Genomic DNA, 11596 nt, shown 5'->3' with positions numbered 1-11596 from the left:
GCTACTGTTTTAGACACAGTCCCACAAACACACACGTGCATGTGTGCCTATTCACATGCTTTGGACTTTTTGATAAATTTGTAATAATTATAGAGGTAACATTTATTGAAACTTTCTACATGGCAGGCACTGTGGTTTACATTCATGAACTAGTTCGATTTGCACAACAACCTGATGAAGTGGGTACTACTATCTAGCCTCATTTTTCAGATGAGGAAACTGAGGCACAGAGAGGTTTAGTGACTTGGATAATGTCACACAGCTAATAAATGACAAAATCAGGTTGGTCTAACTTCAAAGCCTGTGCTTTTAAAATAGCACTGTCCAACTCCTCACAAAGATACACACAGAAGTGTGTATCCTTGATTCCTGTGTGTGAAATATGACAAGAAATGTTCAGTTTCATTCTTCAATGGATTATACTGAAGACATGGCCGGTAGCAAGACAAGTGAGCTCGTTTGTTTCAATGGGTAAATAAGAGATAATTAATTTGGTGATCATTTTCCCAACTGAGAAATGTTGGAGGGGAAGTGACAGACACAGAGGTTCTGTTATCACACTTGATCCTCCTAACAATTTTATGAGGTGGGTATTCTTATCTCTAGTTTGCAGAAAGAGAAACTGAGGCAGGGAGAGATTAAGGGCCTTCATCCCTATTCAGACTCTAGCCTGGGTGACACCAAAGCCCAAGAAGGCATTATTCTTCCCAAACAAGGCAATCTGGTATTGACTTCTGAAACGGGATTCACTCGACTGTTGGCTTGGACAGGAGGGCTGGAAAACAGCCTGGCTCTGCGCTGGATCAGGTGTGCTCAGTGACTGGGCTGTTACTTCTCAGGGCTTCTGTTTGTCTCTTTCAATACCAAGGCACCCAGGGCCACCCACTTGGCAAGCAGCAAAACAAAATGATGACAGTGAGGAGCCAACCCACACTGGGGTCCCTATAATGGAGGAACCCAGGAACACAGAGAGCAACTGCCCGCAATCGTGCCTTGGAGGAATTTGGCTGATGCCTGAGAAGTCACCAGCTTCCCCAGAAGAGAGAAGGACATGAGGAACAGCTTCGCCGCTGACCTCATACTTGGGGGAAACACATCATTTCCAGCCGGGAGCTCAGATTTCAAGACTGACGGAGAGAGAGCGTGGAGGTAACATTAGGCTAGAGTGACTTTTGCTTTCTCTCATCTCTTAGCTGAGAAGATACTGGCTGCTAGCTTTTCTATTGCTATTAATGACGTGTAACTACAAGATATATATTTTTAAAATTTTTAATGCACACGTGAAACATCTGTTTACTCAATAAACATGTGCTGTGGGTCTACTCCCATCAAGCACTGGGAGGGGTGATAGCGTCTAGTGGTTGAAAAGGTGAACTCTGGTGTCTGTCTTAATTGGGTCCAACTCCTAGCTTTGTTCCAGTCTAATGAGACTCCACTGCTGTTGTTACTTGTGTTATTATTCAGTGGAAATCCTAAGCTGGGTGCTGGCGGGGAGAGGGGTAGTTCGTGCTGGGAGAGGCATTCAGACAAGTACACAAATAACGCATGATTGTGAAATAGGGAACATGCAGACTATGACAAGTAACCTAACAGGTAATTCAGAGTCATCAGCCTGTCCCTATCAAAATTGTCCCTTTAGGAGGCCTCATCTTTACATCGTTGCTGATAGTTAAAGGAGTTCTTGAACATTTATTGATTTATTATTATAAAAGTAAAACATTTTTGAAACTGTGGAAAGTACAAAACGTATTTCAAAAATTTCTCCTAATTCCATCATCTAAGAAACTGTAGTCAATATTTTGCTATATGTTCTTTTATTTGTATTTTTTCCAAAAGTATTTTTGAGCTCCCCACTTGGCACCTCCCTTCCCTTAGACTCTGAAGCTCCTTCTTTTGATTTTGTCTCGTGAGTTCAATCTTTATCCTTTGAAAGTAGGTTGGCATTTTGGAAACATCCATTAGTCGTCAGGAAACAGGTGCAGCAAATTTGATAAGTGATTGAGCTGGGGACATGTTGCTTTTGGTCCAAACATAGGATGGTAAAGTAATGAAACTAATTTTATTGGATGGCTTGTAAAATAGCACTAATGGCAGTTCCAGTGGGTAACTTAAAATTCTGAGTTTGCCACAAACAGCGACTTAGAAATAAAGGATCTCGTGGAAGTCCAAAATGCTGGGTTGCTTGTTTTTAAATGTCTGGTGCCCAGTGTTATGCCCGACAAATAATAGGTGCTTTAAAACCGTTAAGTGCCCTGGAGATCAACCACTTTATTTTTAATTGATTTTAATTGCAGTGTGGCTTTGGGTACTATACATGCCAAAGTGGATTTTCCTTCCTCTGAGAGACTCGGGCAATTATAAGCCCTCCAGAATTTTCTGTAAGATAGGAACCTAGTTTTCAATGACAGTAAAGAAAAATAAGAGATGCTTGACATTGTAATTATATAATTCACAAAATTCGACCTACACAAATTAAACCTTAATGATATGGCTATACTCCCTTTTGACCACCATATTCAATCCTATTCCGTCTCCTGCCTCCTCAGAGGAAGTGAATTCAATTGTCAGATTGATGTGCAACTTTCCAAAATTTTTTGTTTGTGTGTATACATATGTATACACACAATTACTTTTGCGAACTCATCCCAGAAAAAAGTGCTACATTCCTCTTTGCTGAATATCACTATGGTCACCTTCAAAGTACTCCCCTTGGGAAGCTATGCACCGACGCCAGTGCCTAGTCCATCCTTCAAAGCAATTTTGGAACTCTTTTTCTGGAATGGCCATCAGAGTTGTCGTTGTATTACCCTGATGTCCAGAATGTCATCAAAATGTCTTCCTTTCAATATTTCCTTTATCTTCGAGTAAAGAACGAAGACATTGGGGGCCAGATCAGGTGAGCAGGGAGGGTGTTCCAATGCCGTTGTTTGTTTACTGGCTAAACACTCCCTCACAGACAGTGCCATGGGGGCTGGTGCATTGTCGTGATGCAAGAGCCATGAGTTGTTGGCGAAAAATTCAGGTCGTTTTCATCTAACTTTTTCATGCAGGCTTTTCAGCACTTCCAAATAGTAAACTTGGTTAACTGTTTGTCCAGTTGGTACAAATTCATGATAAATAATCCCTCTGATATCAAAAAAGGATATCTACAAGTTTGAGAACTTAATTGTCAGACCTGCATGCGTGCATGTGTGTCTGATACGTATTATATATCATACATATAATTTTTTATTATATTATATCACTGTATGTATGATTCACTCCTTGTATTTTTCACTCAACTAAATGAAAATTGACCACTTTAAAGGGGATAAAACTCATTTTAACATTTAAGTTCTGGTTTACTTCCTTTTGAAATAAACTCTTGACTTTATAACCAGGCCTTCCATGGCATTTTCGAGAATGTACAGTAGCCAGAGAAACCAGCAGAGGCCCATAAGACTTTTCACACTGGGCAAGCCCTAGAGTTAATCAGCCCAGTATTGTACATCTGACAGTGGCACCAAGGAATGTGGTGGATAGTATGGGCTGATGTCAAACTCCAAGATTAGAGCCATCCTAAGACATTCTCATTATCCTTCATGACCCATGATGCATCTGTCCTCCACAAATGTATCAGGCTTCTTGAGAACATATTTCTATTTCCAGCTTGTCACATCTTTACGGGATAAGAGTTCAATGAGTTTTATCAGTGAGAAAGATGCTTGCATCCCCATTACAATTATCTGATCTAGAACATTCACTGGATTTTGTCTCTCCTCTTCACATGTTTTCATGTATATCAAAAGAGAAGTTTTTTTCTCCAGGAACATATGTGTAGACGTTCCCTCTTTTTTTTTAATTTTTAAAACTATATTTTTCAATTACCGTTGACATACAATATTATATTCGTTTCAGGCATACAGAACAACATAGTGATTAGACATTGATATACCTCACAACGTGATCACCCCAATAAGTGTGTAGATACTTTCTTGTTCCTTCCATCTGACAGGAGCAGCAGAGGGAAAGATTGAAGTTGGGAGCCAAGAGAAGAATCATTATAACGACACTGTCTGGCATCGAGAGACAGAGATCCAGTGGTTTTCTCCAACCTCTTCCCAAGGCAGGTGTCACACATCTCACTCAGGATCTGTAACAGCTCCACGGTTTGGGGAGGAACAAGGGACAGAGCTAGTAATGAAATGACTCCTGCAAGAAAAGCCTCCCTTGGGTGGTATTTTAGGACATTAGCTCAGGCTGCCTTCTCCTTAGTCATGTCACTGGCATTTAAGTAGCCCCTTGGGTTACAGATCATGGCAGGTGCTGGTAAGTGAAGAAGGCCATGCTAAAAATACCCAGCCTCTTCTGGCACTCTGCCGGCAGCCTGGAGCTCCCTCCTTGAGCAGCAGGACCTCAGGAAAAGAAAGTTTCCGCTGCCTCGAGCAGTAAGAAAGGTCTGGCTCCCTTCTTCATTGAATTTACTGAGGTAGAAATAGTCCTCTGGAGAAAACATACCCAAAGGAGCATTTCTATTGAGAAAGAGCAATCTCTCCTAAATCAAGAAAATAGTAGATACAGACAAGAGAATGGTGGTTACCGGAGGGGAAAGGGGGTGGGTGAGAGCAAAGTGGGTAAAGTAGGTACAAATATATGGTAACAGAAGAAAACTAGACTTTGGGTGGTGAGTAGTAGACTACTGTAGACTACACAGATGTCAAATTATAATGTTACACACCTGAAAATTATGTTATTAACTAATGTTACCCCCAGTAAATTTAATAATTAAGAAAAAGAAAACAGGCTCTCTTACGTAGAAGCAAGGGTCCCAGGAGAAAATAATTGGGGTTTTGCTAGTCAGCCAAAACAGGGTCTTTACAAAAACAAGGAAGCCCACTGCCTATTTTCAGTAACCTGGACCTACCCATAGTCCTCCAAACCAAATAATATGAACTAAAGACGAAGCTTTGGGCAGTGGGTATGGCATAGGCACAGGAACAAAATTTTAGAAATCCCAATTTTGAAACTCCCTCACATAGCGGCCCTCCTAGAGCTTGGATGCATGGTAGGCAGACGTCAGTTAGAATAGGAAACACCAGGGTCGTCCACATCCATAGGCGTTTTTGCATCAGGTTTCAGAGTCTGCGGAGTAAGAGTGGAGCTCTGCTTGCCACTCAGGAGGCTGCAAACGTCACGTTCACATATGTTCCTGTTAAGGACATCAGTGGAAACTTGAGAACCAAGTATAAAAATATAAAAATGAACAGGTGGCATCCAATATAAAAAGAATGCGAGATTTGCAGGGAAGTAATGATTAAAACCATTCCAAAGTTCCGATGTGGCCCCTGAGGCTGGCTCAGGTCTCTGGACTGCGGAGCCTGGGGAAGCTTTCTTTTCTGCACAAGATGAGGCTTAAGGAGGCACTAGATGGTCTCCTGAACACCTCATTTGTCTTCATTTCCCCCAAGATGTACTACGGCCTAGATGGATTGGTGGCTCATTCCTTTACTGACCCAAGGATTTTTAGAGAAGCAGGTGTGGGTGTCTAACTATTACAGTGGTACCTAGGTTTTCGAACGTAATCCACAAGCTCTGAAACAGTCGAAAACAGCCGACAGCTAGGCCTCAGGATCTTGCACTCAGGGGAAGCTGTGTGACATATTCAACTTCTGAGTCGTGTTCGAAAACCGAAGCATATACTTCTGGTTTACGGCGTTCAGAAACCAAAATGTCCGTCAACGGAGATGTTCGAAAACCGAGGTACTACTGTACCTCAAACTCTCCCACGGAAACTATTAAGAACAAAATTAACACACCTACCTGCCTTTCTGTCTTTGTGAAGATGTCCTTTTTGTCCCACCTAGGGCCATAAATGCAAGAGTTGGAAAGGTTTCTTTGGCCTAATCACACGTTCTCACCAGATTCTCCCACTAGCCGAGTATAGGGGTGGGTTGAAGAGCCTGGGATGCAGTACCAAGCTGGCCCACACAGGACAAGGCAAACTCATTATTATCACCTTTTAACCATGTTCATAGAAAAGACCTCTGGCAGCCCCCTCTCTATGTTACGCGTTGCTTTTAAATATGAAATCAAATATTAGTACAAAAACAGGCTGGGGAATGGTTAATGGAAAGAGCACCGTTGCTGGGAGCTGGGACATCCACATTCTGGTCCCTGCACTGCCACCTCCCTGCTGGGTGATTGTGAGCCAGTCGCCGCCCGTGATTTTCTAATCTATAGAGTGGAAATAAGAGCCCTCCTCCTGATGCTGTCATAAGAAGTTGTGAGGAGATAATGAACTTGAAAATGACTTTTAAACTTTACATACATAAGGAACATTGCCATTCTTGAGACAGCTAAATTCTACTGCAAGTCAGCTCGATTAAATCTCTATGTAGTTGCTGCTGTTGAAAGACAAAAGATGTAAGGCAGGAAAATTCAGTGCCTCTGTTTGAACTGGGAGAGCCGTTTTGCCTGTGCAAACCCTTCCCCTCCCTCCCCAGGTAGCAAACATACTCAGGGGCCTTGCAGCAGAATTAGGCCAGTGTATGTCACTAAGCAATGAAGAAAGGGATCCACAATGACCTAAAGATCTTCCTCAGAGCTCCAAGCCCTCCCGGGAGCATATTTTCCTTGGTTCCTTGATGGTAGCATCACAAATCCTGGAGAAAGAAAACCCCTTTGTGTCTGAAGAGAACATGCTGTATCTTGCTCCATGGGACAGTGAGCCACGAGCATAACAGGCTGCATTCCAGAACCCAGTGGAAGAAGCAATTGTCTCTGGGTTTAATTATAGATTCTTCACTTTCCCTTAATTGCCTGAGTCAGCACAGTTGACTCTGGGGTAGTCACGGAACACAGGTAGAGCTCTTGCTGTTAAACAAGGTGTGACTATCAGGTAATGAGGTTTTGTTTTGTTTAAACAAACAACCTCTGATGTACATACTCAAGGGAGGGCTCCTGTTAAAGGTGTCACAGTATGGCAGTAAGCTGTGCTCATGTTGACTCTCTCTTCTAACCAAATATTGGGAAATGTAGTATAGCAAGTATGGGTGCTCTTCTGGGGGAAAAGGGACGGTATATTTAATATTAAAGCTCTCCTAGATAAGCTGAGCTATGAGATCCTCACAGCTATCGTGGCCCAGGCAGCATGTAGGACAATGGTAACGTGGTTGGAAATACACGTTAAATGACCCACAGGGAGAGGGTTTTACCCCTCCACATATGCAGATACTTTTCCTGGAGGAAAAGATTCATGTCTCTTATCCATCTTTCTAGATCCCCTAAACTCAAGTTTTTGCCTTGCAATCAAAAGGTGTTCAATAAATATTTGTGGCACGTTTGTCCTATCCTATCACAATGCTTGTAGTTATTGTTGAGAAAATAAAACAGAGTCCACATTTTGAATACAAATACATCTTTTGAGCTTTGTTTTGTTATCTTTCCTTCCAAGATACTGTTTCTCCTACTTATTTGGATGGCTACTAGCATAAACAATCAGTCATTCAACAAACATTTATTGGGAAATGACTAAATCCCAAGCACTGGAAAAATCTCCTGGAAATCCCACGAACATTCTTGGTATACACACAGAATCTGTGGGCCAAAGATGTTGTACAGGCTCACGTAACTTCAGGGAAAAATAGGGGTTATTATAAGGACCCCTAGAATTGAAGTTTGGTCATAGTCTCCTATTCTCTTTCTCTCAGTGGTGCTTCTGTTTATCTTGCTGTGTCTGCTCCATTCTCCTTCCTCTATAACCAGACTTCACTGCTTCCTTATAATTTAGTTGATGCATTGCCTATTGTGGTTTTGTTGTCAGGATAAGCTAGTTAAGCTTCAGTGAAAAAACAACCCCCAAATCGCAGTGACCTAAAATAGCACAGGTTTATATCTTGCTCTTGCTAGATATAACAATTATCCACTATGGGTTAATTGAAGGGAGAGAGCAAGCTCTGCTTATCATAGCTACTTGGGAACCCAGAATGACATAGCAGCAACAATCTGAAAAATGAACGTGGTGAGGCATGTGCTAGCTCTGTGTCCAGCATAAGTCACTTCTGCTCACATTTCCTTAGCCAAAGTAAGTCAAATGGCCACACCTAACTTAATTGGGGGTAGGGGACAGAAAATATGCAATCCTATCAAGACCTTGATTGGGGAAAAAGCCCAAATATTTGTGATTAGCCTTAAACACCTCATACATTCATCTCCAGCCCAAGATTGCAAACCCGTTTTGTTTCAGCAACCTCGGGTAACGATTTATCCTTTCCAAGTTCCTTGGTTCAAACTGCAGTGAGAGAGAAGCTGAGTGATCCAGTCCATCTCTGCCTGCCTGACAGGCCACAACAGTAGGTCCCTGGTTAGCCTATGGATCTGTCTCTTGGTCACGGCCAATCGGCTGGGGAGCAGGGATACACTCTATAGCACATGGCTGTCAGGTCCACCTCTCTTGATCCTATCCAGGGACCAAGAGACCTCTCCAGTACAGAAGAAATTGTTGTTTAAGTTAAGTCAATGTTTTGCTTGTCCTAGCCCTTGGTGACAGAAAGGTCATGGGTGGTGCACTCCATGAAGCTGGGTTGGGTCTGGCTGGCTGTCAGGCTATTCGTGGGGCAGAATCTCAACAGTGATGAACTGGAAATGATTAAGTCCAGGGACCTGCCATGTTAACCTATCATTCTAGGGATCAACGTTGTTGTGTAAAGGGATTTTAAATTTTGGCTCTGTGCAATTCTAGTTCCACAACTGGACACCACAGTCTTTGACCTCTGAACATAGCCCTAGGTGAGAGGGTCAGGGAGAAGAGATCCCACACAATAAGACCTGCACATCTGAACCCAGAACTCAGGTTTCTTACCATGTGCCCCCAATCTACCTGTCCAGGCTCATGTTCCAGCTCATCCCCAAATAAACCTACTGTCTGACCACCATCGAACATTCCCTTCCTTCCCTTGGTTCAGACAGTACCCTCCTTTCTATCTAACTGCTACCCTTCCTATAAAATCAGTTTGAAAACCATCACTTTTTAGAAAAGTTTTTTGTTTTTTTTAAAAGATTGTATTGGGGAATGTGAACAGGACTTTATTGGGGAACAGTGTGTACTTCCAGGACTTTTTTTTTTCCCAATTCAAGTTGTTGTCCTTTCAATCTTAGTTCAGCTTCAAGTTGTTGTCCTTTCAGTCTTAGTTGTGGAGGGCGCAGCTCAGCTCCAGGTCCAGTTGCCATTGCTAGTTGCAGGGGGCGCTGCCTACCATCCCTTGAGGGAGTCAAACCGGCAACCTTGTGGTTGAGAGGATGCGCTTCAACCAACTGAGCCATTCGGGAGCTCAGCGGCAGCTCAGCTCAAGGTGCCGTGTTCAATCTTAGTTGCAGGGGGCGGAGCCCACCATCCCTTGCGGGACTCGAGGAATTGAACTGGCAACCTTGTGGTTGAGAGCCCACTGGCCCATGTGGGAATTGAACCGGCAGCCTTCGGAGTTAGGAGCATGGAGCTCTAACCGCCTGAGCCACCGGGCCGTCCCTAGAAAAGTCTTTTTCTGTCTGCTCTGACCTGGTTATTTCTGTTTCTTCCTCATACACCTGTGCATGCTGAACACCTGGAGGACATGGATGCATCTTATTCATTTGGGGATCCCTAAGCCTAGTGCCTGCCTGTTATGTAGGTGCTCACCAATGGTGTATTTGATGAACTTTTTTAGCATCAGGAAACTTGAACGAGTTCCTCTGCTTCATTAGGCACAGTAGAGAAAAGTCAGTTATATACCGTGTTTCCCTGAAAATAAGACCTAACCGGAAAATAAGCCCTAGCATGATTTTTCAGGATGACATCCCCTAAACATAAGCCCTAGTGCATCTTTTGGAGCAAACCTTAATATAAGACCTGGCCTTATTTTGGGGGAAACATGGTATGGTCCCTCCAGAAATTTCTCCAGTTCGGCTGCCTTACTTTATAGATGGAAAAACTGGGGCCCTCTGCCACCCAAGCAACCACAATTTACTGAGCACTTTACTATGTGCTAAATGCTTTTCATTCTTTATCTCATTTGCACCCTTGTAACAATCCTAAGAGGAAAGAATTTTTTACATCTACTTTACAGAAGAGAAAACTGAGGCTTCAAGAGTTAGTAACATGGCTAAGGCCATACTGCAAGGAGGAAATCAGGCCAGATTTCGATCCCACGATCTAACTCCTAAGTCCCTACTCTTGGCCCCTATGCTGAGCTCCAAGCTGGGGAGTCAGCTCCCTGTGGTCCACACAACTGTATATTGCCCATTGGCCTTGAACATTGTCAGTGCTCCAGTGGCTGGTTTGACATAAGGTGATTAAACAGTTCTGGTGAATGTCTGTGCCATGCAGCCCCTATGCACACAGGTGTCGTGACCATTAGGTCAGGGCATGTTTTCCCTCTTGGGTAGTTGGGTTAGTGGAAGAAACCTGATAAAATCCTGGAGAGGAACTTGATCTTTCTCTGAAGGACTTACAAGTTGTTTGGTCTGCCTAATCTGCTCAGAAACTGTCCAGGGAATATTCAGTGTCCTTGTAGTACAGGTTGTGAATTATTCTGTGGGGATTGTTATCAAGACCCTCAACCAGCTCTGCCTCAGCCAGTCCCAGACAGGGCCTTGGGGCACCCCCTTTTCTTTCCCTCCCACCAAAGCTCTGGAAAGAGCAGGCTTTCCAACATTGGGAGCTGGAAGAAGTGAGAGACAGAAGGAAAATTCTCCCGCCTCCAACTCAAACTGACTAAAACTGGGCCTTTTCCCTCCTCAGAGTTATGGCTGCGGATACAGTGACTTAGCTGGGATAACATTTATCCCTCGTTTTTGGCAGCCTGGTACCTGAGTGCCTAACATAGAAAGAGGCCAAGTCCCCAAAATCAGTTCAAGAAAAATGATAAAAAGTTACATCTGGAGACATCTCAGGGATCATCTAACCCCAGATTTAAAGACGGGGAAACCACACCACTATGGCTAAGTTACTTGTCAAGATCACACAGCTGCTAGTGATAGAGACCAAAGACCAAGTTGCCTAAGTCTAAACTCAATGTTCTTTCCCTTTCAACTCCCACCCACCCACTTACACACCAACACATACACCCTACCCTTTGTGGAAGCACCACACAGGCACACAGGGAACTAAGCCAACTGGGTCCTAGGTCTCTGAAGTATTTGACTGACCCTCCCCTGGGGAGAAGGGCACGCAGAAGACAGATTCCCAGACATTCTGATCCGCACCAGCAGAAAAAGTCTCTGGGGCGGACCCCAGGTCTTCCTCCCAACTCCCCTTTTCTGGGATATAGTTGAGTTTCCGGAAAGTGAACTCTCAGGATAACACCTGGCAAGCTAAGAGCTGCGGGGGATGCGCTGGGCGGGGGCCCGGCTGCTGGGGACCCCGGGAGTCTGATGCTGAGCCCGCCGGGGTCCCGGGCGCGGCTCAGAGGGACGAGGCGCACCAATTACCTGCCCTGCTCCCCCGGGCTCCTGTGACTCAAGGAGGGCTCAGCTGGGGACCCCAACGGCGGGGCATGGGCCCCGGGAGGAAGGGGCGAGGAGGGCCGAGGTTAGTGCCTTGCCCGGGTTCGGCCCCGGCGCCCTTTCCCTGGCGTGCAGGTTT

Source organism: Rhinolophus ferrumequinum, chromosome 6, assembly GCF_004115265.2.
Source record: "Rhinolophus ferrumequinum isolate MPI-CBG mRhiFer1 chromosome 6, mRhiFer1_v1.p, whole genome shotgun sequence".
NCBI classification, from domain to species: Eukaryota; Metazoa; Chordata; class Mammalia; order Chiroptera; family Rhinolophidae; genus Rhinolophus; species Rhinolophus ferrumequinum.
This window is presented reverse-complemented; position numbering follows the sequence as displayed.